Source organism: Myxine glutinosa, chromosome 4 (assembly GCF_964187855.1).
Source record: "Myxine glutinosa chromosome 4, kmMyxGlut1.1, whole genome shotgun sequence".
In the NCBI taxonomy this organism is placed as follows: Eukaryota; Metazoa; Chordata; class Myxini; order Myxiniformes; family Myxinidae; genus Myxine; species Myxine glutinosa.
The window spans coordinates 148,192,049-148,215,634 of NC_136264.1; the positions used below are offsets into that span (position 1 = coordinate 148,192,049).

The following is a 23,586-nucleotide window of genomic DNA, read 5'->3' on the forward strand; positions in this document are numbered from 1 at the left end:
TCACCGCACTCTTTGTTACACACCACTCCTCGATTGCACACCTCTCCCCTGTTACGTACTCCGTAACACTCACGGGTGTGCACTCTCTTGCACACCCGCTCAGCGCACACCTACCCAAGGGTGTGCAATCCCCTATCGCACACCCAATCACGCGCTCCACAACCAACTCAGGTGTGCATTCTTGCACACCCGCCACAACCAACTCACACTCTGTGTCACTCTCACCCTCACACAAACACTCCCTGGGGCATTCATCCTCACTTTCACACTCTAACACACTCACCCTCACTTTCACGCTCCGATGTGCATTCACGCTCGCACTCGGACTCGGTCATGCACTCTTCCTCGCACTCGGTAACACACTCGCGCTCTGGCGCCATTCGCACACGCGCGCCATTGCCATTCACACAGCGCACCACGGACCTTCCGCACACGCCCGGGGTACACTGGGATCCCAAGCGCGCGAAAATTCTTTTTGCGCTGAACACCTTCCCGCAAAATCTTTTCGCGCCATATACAGCCCGACTCACCTTGGCGCTTCTTCTTCCTCGCTCCAACACCTGCAAACTTTCATTGGGGTTAAGCACGGCATCATGATGTGGACACGGACTTTGCACAATTTCCATTCCTTCCTTCTGCGAGTGCTTTTCTACGTCCGTCTCTTCCGCCCCAATTTCCACTATAATTAATTCTTTAATTTCCTTTTCCATTTGAATTAACTCATTTTCTTTTTCCGCCACTGCATATGAATTTGCCCTGTCCAATCCGGCGGCAGTAGGGTTTTTCACATCCCGAGTCGCGATTTCTATCCCGGTCCACCCGGCTTTGCCTTGCTCAACTCCGCTCAACCCGCGCTCCTCTAGCCGCGTTACCTCGTCGCGTACCCGTGTGCTCTTCCCACGCAACTCGCGGTCTCTCTCCCTCTCCAATTCTTTTGCCTCATACGTGGCTTTGTCCCTCGCCAACCCCTCATTAATTTCTCGGGCTTGGCCACCCATGTCCTTCAACTGGCCCCCTAATTTGCCCTCTAATCCTCCCAATTTACCTTCTAAGCCCCCAATTTGGCTTCCCAATTGCTCCCCCATTCTATTTTCCATTCCCTCACTATTAGCCCTCATTTCTCCCATTTCCTTACTCAATCCCCCAATTTGATCTCCCAATTCATTCCTCGATCCAACAATTTGGCTTCCCAATTTATTAATTTCCCTGCTGGATTTGTCCCCATCACGCCTTGCTTCGTCCCTCTGCAGGTTGATTGACGCCTGCATTTGCGCCATAAATTGCGCCATGACGGCTTGCATGTCGCCAACCCCCATTAGCGCAGCGGGCGTGGCCCCTGCCGCTACGTGCGAGGCGCCGCCATTTTGTGCGCCTGCAACCCCCTCTACCGCACCTTCATTACCTTCATCCTCCATCTCTCCCACTTCTTCCCTGGGGTCCTGGATCGACCCCAACTGCTCCTCTATCTCCTCATTTTCCCCCACCGGTATTCGATCGCCTTGGGTATCAATGGCACGACTCAATTTGGATCTTAAATAAAAATTTTGGCCGCTCGTAATTTTGACCAAATTTTTCAGATATAAAAATTTGGTTCGGGTCCAATCCCACTCCTGACACCAATTGTTGCGGATTCGGGGGGTCAGGGCTCCCCTTACCAAGGGGGGGGTTAATCCCCTTGTCTTTTAGGCTGGCCGTCCCCCAATCCTGGAAATTATAACGCTCCTTTCCGGTCAAGATTGGCCAGGGTGATTGGTCAATGGAGTCCCAAATACCTGAGTGCCAATCCGACCGCAAAGCAGGGAGATAACACCCGCTCGGACCGCGGACAAGATGGAAATTGCCGAGCGGTTTAGCAATTCGAAGCCCGAGCCACGAACAATAAAACTAAACCCGATCCTGAGCGGTTTCCCAAATCGTGCCACAGGTACTCAATGGAGAGAAAGGACGAAGACGATCGAATAAGAGGGAACCAAAGTAAAGGAAGAACAAATATGATTTATTAATTATGTACCAAATTGTACATACCAAATTTGGTTGTACCAAAATTGTACCAAATTTGGCTGTACTAAATTAAGAGCCCTGGTGTTGGGCTAACGGCTAGGGTGCCAGCTTAGGATCCTAGGATCCTGGGTTTGAATCCCAGTCGATCGCTGAATTAACGCCAGGGGGGTTGACTCAGCCTGTCATCCTTCCGAGGTCGGCTAATTGTGTACCAGTTCACTGGTAATTCCCTGCTTGTCGTAAAAGGCGACAAAAAGGGTTGGCGGCAGGAAGGGCATCCGGCCGTAAAACATTGCTTCAAAAAAGGGACCGAAAAACAACAACAACCACGGTCCCCGAAAAAGGCCAACCCACCGCTTGCGGGGGAAAATGGCCTCTAAAGGTTGTTTTTTTTGGTTTTTTTTATTATCTACAAAAACCCAAAGAGGAAACGAAAGGGAAAGAATATACAAGAAGAAGAAGAAGAAGAAGAAGCAGGACACAGAGCAAGCTTAACTATACAGTCTTACTTAACCCCAGGACAACAAACAGACTCACACAGGAGGGTAGTGGTAGGAGGAGAAGGTCCAGGCAGATGGTCGGGGAGGAAGGTCCAGGCAGATGGTAGGCGTTGAGGTCCGGCTCTGGTCCAGGCTGAAGAATGGGAGGCAGCTTGTGTGTCGCTGGCACGCGATCGGACCTTACATATGGCGGGGGGGGATAGTCCTTCGCAAGTCGGTATGCGCAGTTCTCTGCTCGTAACCTCCTTACTCAGCTTCTCAGGTGTTCAGCACCGCTTAATGATTCCTCGCGCATCTGGTACAAGCGAGCTCAACAACCGGCAACAATAGGGGCCTAGAGGGCCTCAGCCTATTGCAGCAATGCGAGCACCCCCACGTCTCTCTCTTCTGCGTGCCCTCTCTCTATTCTCCTCCCAGCACTTCTCTCTCTTAGCACCTCCTCCTCTCAGCACTTCTCTGTGTAAAGGCACCGTGCTTGCGCTTATCTAGTGCGCTTTGAAATCAAGCCACGTACTCTCGCACTCCGCCCACCGGTGAGCTCACCTCAGCCCTGGTTGGTTAGCGAGGGCTCACCGGCTCCGCCCCTTACGGGTCGATGCAGGGTTACGCCTCATTCTGGGCGCTCCGCCCCCTTCTTCTCCAAGCTTGACCGCGTGTGTAATGGCGGCGCTAAGGCAGCGAACGCTGCTGGCAAGGCGCGTACCACAATTTGGAGAGAGTCAAGCCGCAAAATGAATGGAATTGAAAAGGACCTATCTTATTTAATTAATGCAACGCAGATTCAACTATTGGGAACACAGCCTTACCTAAACACAGACTAAGGAAATAACTAAAGTCCTATGGTGTCCCACGTGTTGCTTGTGGACTAACTATGGGTGCGACCTTATTAAATGAAGAGAATTATTTGCAAGAATTATTATTTACAAGTATTTACAAGTGAGGGGTTCTCAAAATCGCAACAGTATTTTATTTGCCAGATGTAGGGCACAAGATACATTATCACAAATTTTCAGTCCCCATGAAGGGTACGAAGAAGTTGCATACAGTTGCATACAAAGATACGGTCCCATATAAAGGGAGGGGTACTTTTCACTTCCCTTTGATTATTCAAGACGATATAAAATACTTCAAAAAGTAAGAAGAAAAAAAAAATTATTCAACCAAGATGGTACTTGAACCTACACTCCCCAGCTTTGGGGTCTGACACCTTATCCATTAGACCATTGTGGAATAATAAATATTCATATATATTGACAGTTGGTAATATTGCTAAATTACATCTCAATGTGATCTTGTGTAAAATATGCTTTATTGTGCAGTCTGTTAAAACTTTGGAGCCAAGATGATTAAGGCAGCATCTGTTAAAATAACCTTTGTCCCATAAATGGAGAACACCAGGCTCGAGTGGAGCCAAAAGGTGGAGGCATTAGTCAGAGAGTGTAATTTAGGGACAGAATGTGATCTCCCTGTGTAACATGGAACCAAGACAGAAATGCGCTATCTGTGGAATGGCTTTCTGTCACCTCTGTAACAAACCCAGGCGCTGGGTGAATTCCTCCACGGGCGAGGTCATGGGAGAGTGACCTCTCCGGGATGGATAATGAAGTATTCCATAGTTCGCAACGATAAGCAGCTGTTGCAGACCCTTTAGGGCACCCAAGATAGGAAACAAATGCCTTGCAGCGCCTCGATGTCTGGGGGGCATTGGGCCTTGTGTGGAACTCTGCATTCCACTGGAGTGACATGAAAGGAGCCAAGTTCTATTTAACTAGGAGGCTTCGAGGAAACAAGACTAATCATCGGAGGAAGGAGAGAGACTGGTCATCGAGAGAAAGAGCTCCAGCCACGACCAGCAGAACGACGCGTCGTTATAATCTTGAATTAGTACGTTTATTTATGCAACAGCTCTCTGCAGTTTCAATAAACTGACTTGGTAAACAAGTGAGTTTCTTTGGGTAAACTGGTTGAGAGGTTTCTAAGTTGGAGTTCAGTAGTAGAGATCATTATTCTTCTACAAATTGGTGGTCCCAGCACGGAGATCGACTGCCCAGGTGTACAAGACCCAGCTGTAAGGTAAACATCCGTTTTTTGTCATCTGTACAGTACGATGCGAACCTGCTTAGTTGCTCAGTTGTTGTGTATGTGCTAGGTGGGCAACACCACAAGGTATACCTCTTCGAGGTTTGCGGAAAGCCCCGGAACATTTCAGAAATATCATGACGATTTTTACGATTTTTTTCTTCCCAAATTTATTAATTATTTTTTCCAAATTTTTTCAATTTGTTTTTGATCAATTCTACGAGTTAAAAGAGCCACTAACGGACCACCTGGGTCGTTAGAGAAAGGGTGCTGCGTTCGTTCGCTGTCATGTAAAACTGAAATGGTATACAATATGGTCGACCTTGTTGTTTATTTTTGTTGATTTTTGTGTATTGTTGCACGTATCTTGTATATATCTCGAGGGATGTTCTGCGTCCAATATCTGCTCAGCTCGTTGGTACACGAATTGTGTCGATTTCCCGTTAAATATAATGGTTGAGATCCCGAGTGATTGGAACAAGAGAACGGGCAGATTGACGGATGGTCATTGACATCGGGAAAAAAGCGATTTTTAAACGATTATCCGAGGGTTTTTCTCGATAATATTAACGATTTTTTGTAAATAGCGATTTTTACGCGAGCGCTTGTAAAGTGAGCCGAACAACGGTAAGTAAATGGAAGGGAAAAAAACCAAAGTGCTAAAAAAAATCGGCTGGCTCGATTTTAAGACATAGATTCCCATTGTGGCACGAATATGGTTTTGCACCTCGATGAACTGCTAATCCGAGCGAGCTGTTCTACGCACAGTAACGTGTGCGAGGCAAATGTACGAACCTCGGCTTGAATTAAATTTTGGAGCACACGATACCAGCCCATACGCCCGTTCAAATAACACCCAGTGGGTTGATTCATTCATTATACTATTGACGATAGAGCTTTTCACCAGGTCTCGTTGTTCACGTTATATACGGGATCGGAAGCAAATATTTTTTTTCTCAATGTAACCTCTATCCCTCTCTCTCCATATCTTTCCTTTTTCCTTTCTCCCAGCCTTCCTACTTCCCCCACCCCTCATTCACCCCCATCTCATCATCATCCATCCACATCATTCATCCTCTTCCCCCCCCTCCCCCAGCCTTACTCCTCCCAACCCTCCACTGCTCTGCCCCATCCCTTTGCCTCACTTCTCCTTCCTCCCCCACCATACCTTTCTCTTCCCAATCTACCTGTATTACCTGTCCTGCCCTCCCCTTCCCCCTCCCTGCCACCGTCAGCTCCCCCTCCCCTCAAACCCTTATTGCAGCTTGTCCCAGCTTGTCTCTGCCTTGTCTTTGTACCCTTATCCACCCCTTATTCTTCCCACCCCTTCTTCAGCCCCCCCCTCATTCCTCTGCACCCCCCTCACTCCTCTATGCCCCCCTCACTCCTCTATGCCCCCCCTCACTCCTCTATGCCCCCCCTCACTCCTCTATGCCCCCCCTCACTCCTCTATGCCCCCCCCTCACTCCTCTGTGTCTTCCCTCCATTCACTCCTTTGTGCTCCCGCCCTCCCCCCTCCCTCCTTCTATTTCCCGCCCCCTCCATCCTAACTCTAATCCTCACCCTAACCCCATCCCACCATCATCCAACCCCCTCCCATCTCACCCCCCCCTTCCCTCCTGCATCCCTTTCCCCCTCCCTTCTGTCAGCTCCCTGCCCACCCCCCCCCTTCCCTCCTGCGTCCCTTTCCCCCTCCCTTCTTTTTCTCTTCTTCTTCTTCTCCCAAACTACCTGTTACCTGTATTCCTGTATTCCTGATGCCTTCCCCCCACCACCCTCCCGCTCTTTGTGCAATATGACATTTTCACCTGTAATCATCCCTATATCTGAATCCCGATTAGGAAAATATACGTTTTTTAAAGGTTTTTTTTATTGCAGCGGCCATCTTGGATGACAGTTAAATTTTACTCCATCAATATGAAAATTGATGAGGCAATCCAATGTTATGGGGATGTAGAATTTCTATAAGGCAGAGCCATTGAATGTAAATTTGATAATTTCATATTTTCACCTGTCAGACAGGTGTTATTCTCACCTGTCTTTTGTCATCAATATTATTAGAGATCATCTCCTGGATTTCTCTTATTTTCTTCTTTCTCTTTCTTTGTTAGCCCCCCTCTCTTCATCTCAATCTATCTGTCTCCCTTTCTCTCTCCATTTCTCACTTGATCTCACAGGTTGAGGCAGTGAGGCTCATACAAGAGCTAATGTAATTAAGCACCATGCACCATGCTGTGAAAATTTATTTTGGATTTGGAATGCTTCGTTTGTTCCAATTTTCTCTGCCCCCGCCCCATCCCCCCCCCCCCCCAGCCTCACTCCCCCCTTGCCCTACCCCTTCTCTTCCATTGTCCCACCCCCCCCCCCTAGCTTTCTCCTCCTTCGTTGCATCCTACCCCTCCTCCTATCCCTCCTCCTACTCCCTCGCCCCACCCTTTTTCTTCCCCTCTTTCCTCCTCTTTTCCCTCGCCCTTCCTTCCTACCTCTCTCTCACCTGTCTTTTACCTGTTTTCCCCTTCCCTTTTTCCTTCCTCCCCCCTTCCCTCCCTCCCACCCCCCTCCTTTCAAACCCTTATGGTAGCTTGTTGCTATGTACAGTTCTCATTGTTTTTTCCTCATTGTTGATTGTTGATTGCTGATTATACCACGTGGTTATGATTGACAGGAATGAGATCATGAAGTTTTCAGTGTAAAATGATTGCTTGGGCTTAAGGATAGCTTTTGAGCCCTGTAGGATTAATGATGCGTTACAAGTAATAGAGTTAAATAAAGGGTCAAAATTTCAGCATGATTGGATTAAAATTGGCAAATATTATGAATTAATTGTCATTCATTGGTAGAACATTTCAGGAGTTTTACAAAATTTTTATTGTCAAGAAGTTTGGGTACCATTCAAATTGGGACATTTTCTCAGTGACCTGTTTCATACCTGTTTGATTAATCTTGGCTGACTATCTCACAAATGAAGGGTTGGGTTGCCTTCAGTGGTTGCTAAACTTGAATTTGTGATATAATGGCCAGACAAGATTGGAAAAATATGTCAGATATGATCCAGAAGCAGAACGGTGATTTGTCAATTGACAAAAGGTATGGGTCAAAGGTGACGACCAATGATCATAGATCTCAGTCAGTGGATGGAACTGTTCTGGCAACATTGGGAAAAGGTTTATGTATAGAGTTATCTAAAATGATTAATTTGATTTATCGATGAATATTGATAAATTGATTGAAATGAATAATTGAATTGATTTAATTGTATAAATTGATTGATTGATGGATGAAAGTGCGGTCTCAAGAAAGAAGCTTTGATATATTTGTGAAACATCAATGTGAAGACAACCTTGGAAAACGAGCAAGGTGGTGAGTCTATATAGTTATATTATATGTGGTTATTTTCTGTTTGATTCCCCCTCAACAGAACGGAATACCTGCTGACCCATTTCTTACTGATCCATTTGACCCATAGATCTGCAACACCGATCAGTGAGATTGGGGTGTGGAAAAGCCACAGGACAGGGAGACTCTGGAAATCACCTGAAGTCATCGATTGAAAAGGTGGAGAGATACTTCCTGGGAGACCACAGAGTGGAGCTTATAGGAATAAGCTAGGAAATAACGCATTCAACGCTACTCTGTATAGGGTGGAACAAACTTCAGAGATTTTTGCAGTACACACAGTCGATAGTGGGTACAGGTGTAGTCTTAGTAGTTATCTGGTACATTGAGTGAGTATAGAGTGTTACTCACACACAGGCGAAATGGGAAGTGGAGTCTGCAAGGATAAACAAGGTCAATTAGACTTGTCCCAAAGAGGTGCTTGTATCAACTACATGCATCAGCGATATGGTGCAGAGTCATTTAAAGATGTGGAATCCTGGCATGAATGGACAAAAAGGAAGGAAAAAGGAATTCCCAAAGGATGGCACTTTTGACAGGAACACATTGGAAACACTCAGAGAAGAATTAGAAGTAAGAGGGAGACAGAAGTTGAAAGTGGATTGGCAACCATTTTATTACTGGGAATCCCCTAGATTAGTCTAGGGACAGGGAGACCAAAGCAAAGATGGGGGGTTTGAAGAAAGAGGTGAAACAGATACAGCACAGGTTGGGCAAGGTATCTACTCAGATGCCTCTTGAAGTTAGCAATGGAAACCGATCCCAGTCCAAATTGTACCCAGAAGCAAGGTCATATGAGATAAATGAACTGGAAGAGGAAACTCCTCCACCCTATCGGAGAAATATTGTATATCAGCCACAGGTCGTACCTGTACCTGTACCTGCCGAAAGACCAGAACAGAGTGCAGCGATTGGTTCTAGTCAACAGAGGACAGGTGAAAGAAGTGACCCATCTGAGGTAACTACCCAAGAGGGTGCAATTGGGGGACAGGAACAGATTCAGAGACAGGAACCGACTCAAAGTGGGCAAGCGATGCAACCAGCTGCAGCAACTTTAAAATACTCTCCATTTCACAATACAAGGAGTAAGGGTCCTGTGATAAATGCCAATCAATCTAACGATCAATGTGAGTGGCTAGTGAACAATCAAAACTTGACTCTCTCACAGGGAGGTTTTGAGCAATGTGGTGTTATGAATTTTCCTCAGCGGCAATTTCCAGGGGCAAATCAGGAACGCCCAGATCTGATGTATAAACCGTGGCAGGTACATCAATTGAAGGCATTGCAGAGTAGTATGCCATCAATCAAAACAGATCCACTTCAATTCATGGAGGAGCTGCGATTGATTGTGGAAACTCAATTGCCGACTGCAAGGGACATGGAAATACTTTTGAAGTGGTTAATTCCTAATACCACCACTTTGAGGAAATTAATGGGTGAGGCAAACTGGGTAAATGCAGCAGATTGACAGTTAGACATGCCCACAGATGCTAAAACGACACAGATAAATAGATTGATAGAGGCCATACAAAAATTGCCACCCGTGACGGATTGGAACAAAGTGGTTACATGCAAGCAGAAATCAGGCGAAGATGCTAGTGATTATTTGGACAGATTGCGAGATGTTTTCCGACTATATTCGGCAATAGACCTGGCACAAATTGACAATGCCTTAAAACCTCTTTTTATTAATTGTCTGTTGCCAAAATTGAAGAGTGAAGTGGAAAGACAGTGTATTACTTGGGAAGGCAAGCCAATGCAAGAAATATTGAATTATGCCTTGCATCAGCGAATTCAGGCCAGGAATTCAGCTGTAAATGCCGAAAAATTGATGCAACTACAGACACAAGCCCTGATGACTACGAATCAACGCAATAGGTTTTCTGGGCAACAACGCAACAATGCAGCAGGAGATAACCAGAGATTGGAGTGGCAGCCCAGAGACCCAGAGATGCAGCGCAGAAATACAAGTGAACAGGTGGACAGACCAGCCAATGACAGAAATCGATGTTTCAATTGTGGAGAAATGGGACATTGGAAGAGGAGATGCCCATATATAAACCAAAGACAATTTCGAAAGGGAAACCAAGGAGAGGGATACTACCAACACCTTGACCACCAAATAGGGCTCCGTTGAGGAACGCCCCAATTAAGGGAGGACCTCAGCAGAATAGATGGTCTGCAACACCCTTTTGACTAGACCAGAATGATCAAGTGGCAGCACTTCCTTTAATCTCAAGGTCGGCTGCACAGGAACCAAGTGTTAATTTGACAGTAGGCGGACGCAAGGCTCCTTTCCTAATCGATACGGGTGCCACGCGTTCCACGTTACGACAAGCAGATTTTCCCAATATACCATTGTCAAAATACAATACGAAGGTGGTAGGAGTATCAGGAGTGCCCATACACACGCCTGTCACAGAAGAATTGCGTGTCCAACTTGGCCCGTTGACTGCACAACATGCCCTTCTTGTGGCATCTGGCGTTCCAGTAAATTTGATGGGAAGAGATTTATTGTGTAAATTGAATTGTACTGTCATCTGTAATGAAAACAGTGTATCTAGAAATGCCAGAACACTCCCACGACTTTATTTCTGAGGTGCTAGACAGCCTGACAAGACCAAGAACACATCGATGATACAAAAATGGCAGAACTTTTGTGTGTTAGTTTTATGACACTGAAGGATGAAATGCCCGAAGTACAGGAATGGGTAGACAATTTTTTGATGGACTCTCTGACATGGCAGACTGATCTTCACTGTACGACATGTCATCATGCCACAGGAGAGGAGGTGTCCTATGCAGAGCAGGTTTCTAAATACCTGCACACCAGGTATGATGTACATCTGACGTCGTTGTGGGTAGGAAGACAGGGAGTTGGCATGTCAGTGTCTGACGCCAGACCAACAACTCCTGTGGAATCAACCCGAAACAACAACCCCACACGTCACCTTAGCGGTGGCAGAAGGATATGAAGCAAATGATGTTGAAACAATGATTGCAACTTTGAAAGAGTGTAAAAACATGGGATATATGGGAGAAATTCAATGCGCCCCACTCTATGACTTAGATGGAAATGGATTTTGCTGGCAGCTCGAAGAGCAGGTGCTTTCTTCAACCTTCCACATGATTGTGGAATCGGATGACACCGACGATGTTGGGATATACCTACTCAGCTCCGACACCGACGGTGACCCGGACCCACTCAATCAAATACCGACATGCTTGTGGACAACGCATCCGAATGATGTGGGACGGATCAAGAGTATTGCACCTGTAAGGATCACATTAGATGATTCTAAACCACTGCCTAGAAAGCGCCAATATCCATTGAGACCAGAGGCAAAAGCTGGTATTGCACCAGTGATTCGATCATTGGTGGATCAGGGAGTTATAGTTCGCACTGTGAGCATGTGCAACACTCCTATTTTACCTGTGAAGCCAGGCAAGACTACTTGGAGATTTGTACAGGATCTTCGAGCAATTAATGATTGTGTCATCCCAGCCTATCCGGTGGTCCCTAATCCGATCACTGTACTGTCAAGTATTCCATGCAACACGAAGTTCTACTCCGTGGTGGACTTATGTTCAGCGTTCTTTAGTGTACCCATTCATGAGGATTCGCGTTATCTTTTCTTGTTCACGTACGAAGGGTTACAGTTTACTTGGACTGTGTTACCACAAGGGTACACAGAGAGCCCAACTTTGTTTTCACGTGTTCTACATGAAGACCTCAGCGACATTGAATTTCCTGGAGGTTCAGTGATGGTACAATATGTTGACGACCTTCTCATATGCTCGACTTCAAAGGAAGCATGTGAGCAGGACACTGTTGTGCTACTGACAGCGTTGGCAGACAAAGGCCACAAGGCCTCGAGAGATAAGTTGCAGTTCTGTAAGGAAGAGGTGAAATATTTAGGACATATTTTGAAAGGAGACACGAGACGACTGTGCCCTGAACATGTAAAGGCGATCAGGGCACTCCCAAAACCTACAACTGTCAATCAGATGAAATCTTTCCTGGGGACAACAGGGTTTTGCCATCAGTGGATTGCTGATTACACATTACTGACTCGCCCCCTGTTGGACATCAGCTTACCAAACAGTCCAAATCCATTGAAATGGACCCCGGAGGCTGAACAAGCTTTTACGACATTGAAAGATGCCTTAGCATCAGCTCCTGCTTAAGGACTGCCGGATTATGACAAAAATTTATTCCTCTATTCGCATGAGAAAGGAGGATTTGCCCAATCAGTGTTGGCGCAAAAAACATGGGGGGAAACTGCGCCCCATAGCTAATCACAGCACTCGATTGGATCCAGTAGCACGAGGGTTTCCAGTGCTTGCGAGCAGTGGCAGCAGCATCATATGCAGTAGAAGCCACAGCTACAATAGTCCTGGGGTGCCCCTTAATTCTTCTTGTTGAGCATGCGGTGGCGATCGTTTTGCTGAAGGCAGGAACACAGCACCTTTCAGCATCAAGGGCTACAACGTATGAACTAGGGTTATTGATGCCATCAAACCTTACTATTCAGCGTTGTCCAACGCTGAACCCAGCATCTATGTTGCCAACAGAGGAAGATGGTGAGCCCCATGATTGTGCGGAGGTATTGGCACATGCACTAGTGCCTCGCATTGACTTGAAGGACATTCCCATCCCAGACGCAGATCTGGTACTGTATGTTGACCGATCATCATCAAGAGCATTGGATAGTTCACTATTGACGGGATATGCAGTATGCACAGATGTTGAGACATGGGAGAGCGGGAAATTACCAAACACTTACTCGGCTCAACAGGCAGAACTTTATGCATTAACTTGAGCCTGTTGTTTAGCGGACAGCCAGAGAGTCACCATTTATACAGACTCCAGGTATGCGCATGGGGTTGTTCATGATTATGGTGCTCTCTGGAAACAGAGAGGCTTTTTGACATCTACAGGAAGCCAAATTAAAAACGGGAAGTTGATTGCTAGCCTTTGGGAAGCAATCCTTCTACCATCTGCAATTGCAGTGGTCAAATGTGAGGCCCATACACGAGAGAGAGATGAGGTCTCGCAAGGCAATGCAAGGGCGGATGAAGCAGCAAAGCTTGCGGCACATTTTGAACAAGACCCAGTGATTATACAGGGACCTGTAAGGATTCCTGAAAACACCCCGACGCTGCAAGACGTCAGTGCTATGCAAGACGTGGTGGAGGACCGGGAAAAAGATGTGTGGGTACAGACTGGATGCACATTTGACAAGGAATCTAAATTATGGACTTCTCGCGATGGGCTGCTCCTCGCCAGATGTTGCCATGGATTGCTCGTCTGGCTCATGGAGTGAGTCATACAGGCAAAGGAGGAATGTGTGCATCGGTGTCAAGACAATGGTATGCACCTGGATTTACACTTGTGGCAGAGCAATGTTGTGCTACATGTCAGGTGTGTCAGGCGTGTAATCCAGGAAAAGGTGAAAAGACTACACCAGGAGCTCATCCCGCACCGTCAGGTCCATTCGTACATTTACAAATGGATTTTATCCAAATGGAGAAGTGCGCTGGATTCGAGTTTGTTTTAGTGATTGTAGACATGTTTACGAAGTGGGTAGAAGCTTACCCTTGTCGACATGCAGATGCCAAAACAGTTGTGAAGATTCTGTTGAAGGACTTCATATGTCGCTTCGGAGTTCCTTGCAGGATTTCTTCTGATCAGGGTACGCATTTCACAGCAGAGGTCGTTAAGGAATTGGGTAAGGCAATGCAGATAAACCTTCATCTTCACTGTCCTTATCACCCCCAGTTGGCGGGAGCAGTGGAACGACATAATGGAGTAATAAAGAACAAGTTGGCCAAAATCTGTGCGGAAACCAACTTGAAATGGCCGGATGCCATTCCACTTGCACTCCTCGCGATGAGGGCTACTCCCAATAGGAGAACGGGATTATCCCCGCATGAAATCTTGATGGGGAGACCAATGCGGGTACCTCATTCACCTCCCTTGACGATCAAGGAGATGGATATTCATCAGATGGATGATTTGATGTACTCCTTCTGTATTGAATTGACCAAAATCGTGAAGATGTTTCATTCCCAGGTGAAGGAAGCTTTACCAGAACCTGCAGAGAATGAGTCATTCTTTTCAACCTGGAGATTATGTGTACATCAAAATTTTCAAACGGAAAACTGCGTTGACACCACGATGGTCAGGACCACATCAGGTACTGCTGACAACGCATACTGCAGTGAAATGCCAAGGCAGACCAAGTTGGATTCATGCCTCTCATTGCAAGCGAGCACATGGGGCTAAGGAGGACAGTCCCACAGAAAATGAGGCTGCACCTAGCAGCCCAGCAGAACATTCAGTGGCAGATAAATGAAAGTCATGATTTCCATTCATTTGAATTACATTTTATCACCCCTTGCATTGATAAACATTGCATTTTCAACATGTAGTATTCCTACTTGAGATAGTGACATTTATTTGCCGACATGACATACAATTAATTATCTACTGATATAAGTGCAGCATGAGTGATAATGTATCACAACGACACTCATGATCAGGGGATTTAGTTGGACCCCGGGAGATAGGGGGATCAGGGAAAGGCAAATAATCAGATTTATGTTAAATATTAAGGGATTTTTCTTTATTAACCTGTTAGGAAGCTTGCTAGTTATGAGTTTGGTATATAATGTTGAATTTCATTGACATGTAATTATGTTATAGGTATGGACATATACAAGGGGTAGCTCACATGCTTTACAGATGGATACAGGTGGGACACAGGGAAAGACCTTATCAAGACAAGCCGACCAATCAGGGGAAACCAGAGACTTCTACTTCGGATACTCCTTGAAAATGGTGATATTTATCCTAGGAATGTGTTCTCTAGTAGTGGGGACTCTGTGTTGCATGCATTATTTCGGGGGGTGATGAGAGAACAAAACGCAACATTGGTGGCCGACATACAGATATAATATGATTATGCGGTACGACATAAGCAAAAGAGAAGTTTGATGGAAGATAGGGACACACCTTTAGAACCCGATGGATTACACGGGATTAATACTTTTTTACATTTAGCCCACACAAGGGCTGATATAGCAAATGAAAGTAATTGTTGGATATGGACACAAATGCCGCATTCTAGTGAGAACGGAGTACCATTGGAGGCAGTTCCTTTTGGTTGGGCAGAGTTATGTAGCCGTTTCCCAGACACCCTGATAGCAGCAGATTTTGAAGGCTCAATGTCAGGGAGAATAGGATGGCGAAGAGGAGGATATAATTGTTACCAATTTGAGGACAGTTATAGACCTACATATGATAAGAACAAAATGCCCTCTTACATGACTATTCAACAACAAATGAAAGGATTAATGTGTATCACCAGACCCCAAACGCCTACGCATAACAGGTCTATGGGAACCTCCAAATGCCATGGTTATGGTCGCGAAGAAGGCTGGATGAGAATGCCTGCCCCACTAGGACAAAATGGCACGAAGGGTTTAACTTTGTATTGGGAAAGCACTTGGGGAATGGACAACACATGGACATATAATAATACATATTTTATATGTGGACACAAGGCATATCCGTATCTTCCGTCGGGATGGTTCGGAACATGCTTTCTTGGGTTTGTACTTCCACACATGCGCTTGTTAACAAAGTCACCTATGCGTATCCTGCATTCTAGGCAGAAAAGAACTGTTAGTATGGGAGAATGGGTTGGAATGGTAGTATTTCCATTTTATGGAACCTGGAAGGCAGGACATGAACTACGGCAAATGGCATTGGCTATAGAAACATTGGCAAATAAAACAGCTAGTGGATTGACACAACTTACAAGTGAGCTGGCAGCGACAAGAACCATGGCATTACAAACTCGTATGGCATTAGATATGCTGTTAACGGAAAAAGGAGGTACATGCGCAGTGATTGGTACAGATTGTTGTATAAATATACCTGATAATTCGGGAGACGTTTATAACATAGCCGATACAATAAGACAAGAGGGAGCTAGATATCACGATTATGTGAAAGGGGGTGCCTTTGCATGGTTGGAAAACACATTGGGAGGAGTGGCAGCTGAGATACTTCAATACTTGTTTATTGGATTCGTAGTTATATTGGCAATAGTTTTAGTGGTGGCTTGCTTGAAAGCCTTAGTGACGGTGTGTGTGAATAAAGTAACAAACAACACTATGATAGTGCATGAAGCAACAAATGAGGAAATAAATGAAGCAACGAATGAGGAAATAAATGTGGAACCACAAGAGGAAGACTTTTATGGCGACATGAATACTGAGATTAAAAGATTGAATCAAGTGATGTTGCAAATGAATACAGTAGAGTTAAGATAAGGGCATAACAAAATGTTGTGAATTGTGTCCGTTTTACAAGATTGGTGAACTCCAATCACCACGAGTTACACAGTTAATAAAAAAATAAAAAATAAAAAATAAAAACAGTGGGGAGGAATTATGATAATACATTATGCTTAATTTGTTTGTTTGCAAAATTTGTTGGGAATTAGATATTCCTGTTTGTGATTTTAATCATATATACTCATTATTAATGCATTTATTTTCTTTGAGTAGTGTTAAAATACCTGCATGAGTTTAATTTTTGAATTATATTAACCTGAAAGCAATTTTAAATGCTATTCTTAGTTTAGTAGTATAAAACACATACCTGATTGGAATATTATTAGTGTGAAGTTGTTACAAGATATACATGATTAGTTAAAATATAGTGATTTCATGTTACGATGTACCCTATCTGATTCAGTGTGTGTGGAAAGCAGATATAAATGTGGCTGAGTAGAGGAAAGACCAGATCACATCTCAAATGGAGTGATAACGACATCTGGAAAGGAGTTTGAGAAATAAAATTAGTGGAAAAAATGAAGTTAATTTTGGCATACACCCTCCTTCTCAAAGAATGATGAAGACATACGCCTTTGTAAGATTGGAGATGGATGCTTACCTTCACCAAGGAAAATTTATGTGACCATTTGCCTGGATCACACTGCAACATATGAAAGAAGGGCGATCACTTACTTTTGTTTGAATGCCTCGAACATTCATCACGTCAGCAATTGCACAGGACGACGACATTTTACCTGCAACTTCTACGGGATGCGGTGACGTGTGTCATTACTTCACCAACTTCCGGGGAGCCAGCATGGAGCTGCAAGCGAACGGCTGTGCCTTTTCCTTCGCAACAGCTGCGCACGATTCTGCTGGTTGCTCCTGGTATGGACCATGGACAACTTGAATACCATGGTCCCAACATCATTGTGGATGCATCTGGCATCCCTGTTCCACATCTTGGTGGCCAATCAACATCACATCAATACTTGCTCCATACTCATGATGAGTGAGGCAAGTTGACTACAACTGGACGAAGGCCTTGTTCAAATCTACTATGGCTCACAGCAAGAGTGGCAAGGATGATACATGTAGAGCAGGGTCAGTTAATGACTCAGCCCAGCTACTACAACAGTGGAAAATCCTACGCGAAATAGTGTAGGTGCTATGAAGACATCAGAAGAAAATGTTTCATACTTGAATTTCAAACAAGAGTGATCAGCCCCTTCTTTTCAAACAAAAAGTCAATATTTGATTGGAGGCAAACGTTTTGCCAAATGTTGCAGATGCTTTATTATTTTTAAATGGTGAATTGTTGCAGATGTGTTTTGGTAAAGGTGAAGTGTTGTATGCTTTATGCAAATGAAGTGAAATGCATTATCAATATGGAAAGAGTTAAAAGAACAAAGAAATGTTTTGTGATCAGATTCTTCCAGAATGACGGTGTATGCCTTAGGGAATTGGATTACCAAATTTATGGTTTGAGTATTGTGGTGATGTTTAGATTAATGGTTAATATAAACAAAAAGAAAAAATCAGGGACTGTGGAATAATAAATATTCATATATATTGACAGTTGGTAATATTGCTAAATTACATCTCAATGTGATCTTGTGTAAAATATGCTTTATTGTGCAGTCTGGTAAAACTTTGGAGCCGAGATGATTAAGGCAGCATCTGTTAAAATAACCTTTGTCCCATAAATGGAGAACACCAGGCTCGAGTGCTTTACTTAAGCCAAAAGGTGGAGGCATTAGTCAGAGAGTGTAATTTAGGGACAGAATGTGATCTCCCTGTGTAACATGGAACCAAGACAGAAATGCACTATCTGTGGAATGGCTTTCTGTCACCTCTGTGACAAACCCAGGCGCTGGGTGAATTCCTCCATGGGCGAGGTCATGGGAGAGTGACCTCTCCGGGATGGATAATGAAGTATTCCATAGTTCGCAATGATAAGCAGCTGTTGCAGACCCTTTAGGGCACCCACGATAGGAAACAAATGCCTTGCAGCACCTCGATGTCTGGGGGGCTATGGGCCTTGTGTGGAACTCTGCAGTCCACTGGAGTGACATGAAAGGAGCCAAGTTCTATTTAACTAGGAGGCTTCGAGGAAACAAGACTAATCATCGGAGGAAGGAGAGAGACTTGGTCAGCGAGAGAAAGAGCTCCAGCCACGACCGGCAGAACGACGCGTCGTTATAATCTTGAATTAGTACGTTTATTTATGCAACAGCTCTCCACAGTTTCAATAAACATTGACTTGGTAAACAAGTTTGAGTTTCTTTGGGTAAACTGGTTGAGAGGTTTCTAAGTTGGAGTTCAGTAGTGGAGATCATTATTCTTCTACACCATCAAGCCAGCACATTCGATTTGGGTAATAACATTTTGAAGAGTTATAAAGTATATACAGTATATATATATGTATGTATGTATGTATGTATGACTATGTATATATATAAACTATATATATATATATATATATATATATATATCTATATATATATATCTATATATATCTATATATATATCTATATATATATATATATATATATATATATATATATATATATATATATATATATATATATATATATATATATATATATATATATATATATATATATATATATATATATATATATCTATCTATATATCTATATATCTATATATCTATATATCTATCTATATATATATCTATATATCTATATATATATCTATATATCTATCTATCTATCTATATATATATATATATATATATATATATATATATATATATATATATATATATATATATATATATATAATTTTAAAGCAAAAACTATAGCACTTAGGTGGAATTTGTTTCTAAAGCCATTAACTAGACCTATTGGCCGATGTATATTCCAAGTTTCAGCTAGTTTCAATGTATAGCCCTTGAGATATGAGCACCAACACATTTTGGGCGGATGGGATGGACAGACACCAACGTGATTTCGAGGGTTTTCTAAATAAAACTCAATGTGTAAACAGACGTTGCTGAAATTTGGAACACATTACCTCAATGTACAACGCATTTACTTCTGAAATTTGCAGCCGATTTCGTCCAGTAGAAGCCAAGAAACGTATTTTCAGTCCCCATATTAAAGCTGCATACAGAAAAACGATCCCTTTTATAAAGAGAGGGGCACTTTGCACCTCCCTTTGATTGGTCTCGTATCAATATGATCACAAACTTCACCACTACCAACAGACACTATCAGGTTTTGTGTTTGTGTGCAGCAGAATCACGTCTGTACTTCATGCAACATAAGGACGACACTTCGGTATGTTCCGTGAAGTTCACAGGAGGGAACAGCAAAAGGAAAATCCACAACGGATGCTATTTCCATATTTACCAACAGACAGATGCTCTGCCTGGTGGATATATGATCACGGTAACGAAAACTTGCAAGCTTTTGCACCTGGCTCACTTCTACAAAAATACTTCATGAAAACTACCATGGGAGTAATTCACAATCATAGTCATGATGCCAACAATCCAGAGGGGATATGGGTTAAGAAACGAATCAGCATATCGGAATAGCACCTCAATTCCCAAAAATCGCAGCACGTTTTTGTGACTAGGAAAATGCAGAAACCTCTGTATGGGTCGTTTCAATAATATGGAATTCCATGCTACACAGGAGTTTCACCAATGCATGCTCCACTGCACTACATATTTTCTCTGCTGATTTTAAGCCTTAATCAAATGCTTTATGAAATCAAAACAAACAAACAAATCTATGGCTTTGTAATGAGGATAATTGGGCAATTCATTGAAGCATACCTTTTGCCAAGGCTGTTGCTTTGCAAAGCTCAGATGAGTTGGCCCACTGATATGTCCTCAATCCACTTGCTTGACCTTCAATTAGCAACCCTTACGACATGTGGAACCAAAACGTGAACATCTTTCTTTCCTCGCACAATTGAACTATGGAACCAATCGTCTCCATCTGCTTTTCCCCACGCACTGCCTACAACCTTCAGAGGTCTAAAGACCAGATCAACAACAACAACAACAACATGCATTTTAAGGCCATTTTCCCTGCAAGAGCAGGGGTTAGCCAGACCAGATCAACAAACTCTCACTATCTTCGTCCTCCTTCAAATCTTCCTCCCTTCCCTCGTTGCAGGAGGTCACTCTTCAGACGATGGGTCTTATCCTTGTCTTGTAACTTCCTATTAAGAAATGCTTGTTTGTCACAATGCTTGGCACAATACTCCAAGACAAGTTAAAAAGTAACTGTGGGTGGTTTAAGGTACTGTTAAAGACATAGCATGGGTCTGCCCTCTGCTCGGTCCCGGCTCTGCTCCTGGCTCCGCCTGCCCGGCTCCTCCACTGTTTCCTCAGGCCCGCTCCCGTTGTTTGTGGCAGTTGTTTGCGGCGGTGGCTGTTTGCCGCTGTGGTCTTGATTAGCGGCTGCGGTCGTTTGCCGCTGTGTTTTCCGCTTTTCCTCCTCGACCTTGGCCTCGTACTCGTCCCTTCGCTCCTGCCTGGCATGGCTCTGAGGTACTCCGCCGCAAGGCTTCTTCTGTTCAATACTCACTCCACCCCATCATGCATCTCTGCAATCAAGTACCACTGACTCCTGCGACGACCCAGATATATTCATAGAGGCTCCGGTCGTAAGTTTGTTTACTTACATACAGGTCACTCCATTCCCGTACTCTGGTCGGCTCAGCGCACTCCCACTCATTGTCCCAGCGCACCTGGTCACAGCAACGCACACGATCGCACCTCCTGTCTGCAGACCCTGGCTAAATCACCTGAGTTCATCTCCACCGTACAAAACAACATCCAGCTCACCCTGTTCAATACCCGGTCCCTCAGCAACAAAAGCCTCATCCTGAACGACTACATTCTGGATAATAAACTGGACTTTCTCTGTCTCACTGAAACCTGGCAACAACCTCTGGACTACTTCTCACTCAACCTCACGACACCCAATGGATATTCTTACATCAATAAACCACGCTCGGAGGGCCGAGGTGGTGGAATTGCCGTAATTCACCGACAAGACATCAAGACCAGCCTAATCTGCATCTCATCTGCTCCATCATTTGAACACCTGGCTTTTAAACTCTCTGGTCACACACAGTCAGTCATGGCTGTCGTCTACCGCCCTCCCAAACCACACCCATCGTTCCTGTCTGACTTCTCCGACTTTCTGACCCAGCTCTGTTCCCTCTCCCCCTCAATCCTCCTCCTCGGTGATTTCAATATCCACATGGACTCCACTGACCCCACAATAACCACTGACTTCACTGATTTACTCACCTGCTTTAACCTCACTCAACATGTCAACTTTCCTACCCATAACCGTGGTCACATTCTGGACCTTGTCTGCTCCACTGGGTTAATTTTGCACCATCTCTCTGGCTCCGACTTCACCCTCTCTGACCACATAGCCATCACTATGACCATCAACATCCCCACCCCAGCACCAAGGCACTATCGCACTATCAACTTCCGTAAGCTAAACGCTCTTTCACCGACCTCATTCTCATCCACCCTCTCTGAACAAATGTCCACTTCTCCCTTCGTTGACCTCCACACCCCTTCTGACCTCACTGACTACTACAACCACACTCTCTCCTCCTGCCTTGACCAGCTTGCGCCTATAAAAACCAAAACAGTTTCTTTCACCCATTCTGCTCCCTGGTTTACCCCTGAACTCCGCCTGATGAAAACTCGTGCTCGCCAACTTGAAAGACTCCGCAATAAAACAGGTCTCACAATTCACTCCCAAGCCTACAAGGACCACCTACAACACTACAAAGATGCCCTCTCCCGCGCCCGCTCCGCCTACTACTCTCAAATTATCCACTCTGGCTCTGGAAACCCAAAAGCACTCTTCTCTACAATAAACAAACTCCTCAGCCCCTTGAACACCACCACCCAGTCATTCACAGTAGACAACTGCATCTCCTTCCTTTCATTCTTCCAATGCAAAATTGACAACATCTACAACAGCTTAACCACCACGGGGGTGATGTGATGACGGGGGTGATGTGGTCACGGGTCCGGGAACCGTGACGCTCCCCCTCAAACCACCTGCCCCCCCTTATCCTGCCAACCCCTGTCTCAATTCTCCCCAGTCTCCCCTACTGACCACTCTGAACTCCTCATAGGAATGAAAACTGCCACCTGCACTCTTGACCCCATCCCCTCCAGCTTTGTCAAGGCCTCCCTTCCTGCTCTCTCTCCACTTATCACTGCAACAATAAACTCCTCCCTGTCTACAGGCATCGTCCCACCATCCCTCAAAATTGCTGCTGTTACCCCCATTCTGAAAAAACCTGGACTCAACCCCGACACCCTAAATAACTTCAGACCCATCTCCAACCTACCCTTTCTGTCAAAGGTTTTGGAACGCGCTGTAGCCACAACTTAAACATCACCTCTCTGCCAATAACCTGTATGAAACCACAGTACTGAAACTGCTCTCCTCAAAATCACCAACGACCTTCTCCTCTCCTCTGACGCTGGCAACCTCAACATTCTCATCCTCCTTGACCTCAGCGCCGCCTTCGACACCATCAATCACACCATCCTCCTCACCCGACTTGAAACCACCTTTAACATTACCGGCACTGCCCTCTCTTGGATCAAATCATACCTCTCCGACAGACGCCAGTTCATCTCCATCAATAACTGCAAATCCCACACTGCTCCCCTCCCCCAAGGTTCAGTTGTTGGGCCCCTCCTCTTAATCCTGTACCTGTCCCCCCTTGGTCATTTAATCCACCGTCATGGTCTCCAATTCCACTGCTTCGCCGATGACATCCAGCTTTTCATCTCCACCGCCACCCACTCTATCCTGACAAACTGCATCACTGAAATAAAATCCTGGCTTCAAATCAACTTCCTCAAACTTAACTATGATAAATCTGAAATAATCATCATTGGCCCAAAAACGCTCACCAAATCCACCCATAACTTTGCCCTCAACATCGACGGTTTCCCAGTATCCACCTCCCCTCAAATCCGGAATCTTGGTATCATCTTTGACCAAACCCTCTCCTTCGACAAATACACTAAACACATCACAAAGACAGCCTTCTTTCACCTGAAAAACATCGCCCGTCTCCGTCCATCCCTCTCCTTCACGGCTGCAGAAACCCTCATCCACGCCTTCATCACCTCCCGTCTGGACTACTGCAACAGCCTCCTCTATGGTTCACCCTCTATAATCACCAATAAACTCCAATACATCAGAACTCCGCTGCCCGTCTACTC

The 23,586-nt window shown here is 44.8% G+C and overlaps 1 protein-coding gene across 1 annotated transcript in view; it reads right to left on the reverse strand.

Annotated features, from left to right (window-relative positions):
* Positions 1-23,586, reverse strand: part of USP9X (ubiquitin specific peptidase 9 X-linked) — a 167,495-nt gene that overhangs the window by 123,310 nt on the left and 20,599 nt on the right. The window lies entirely within an intron of this gene.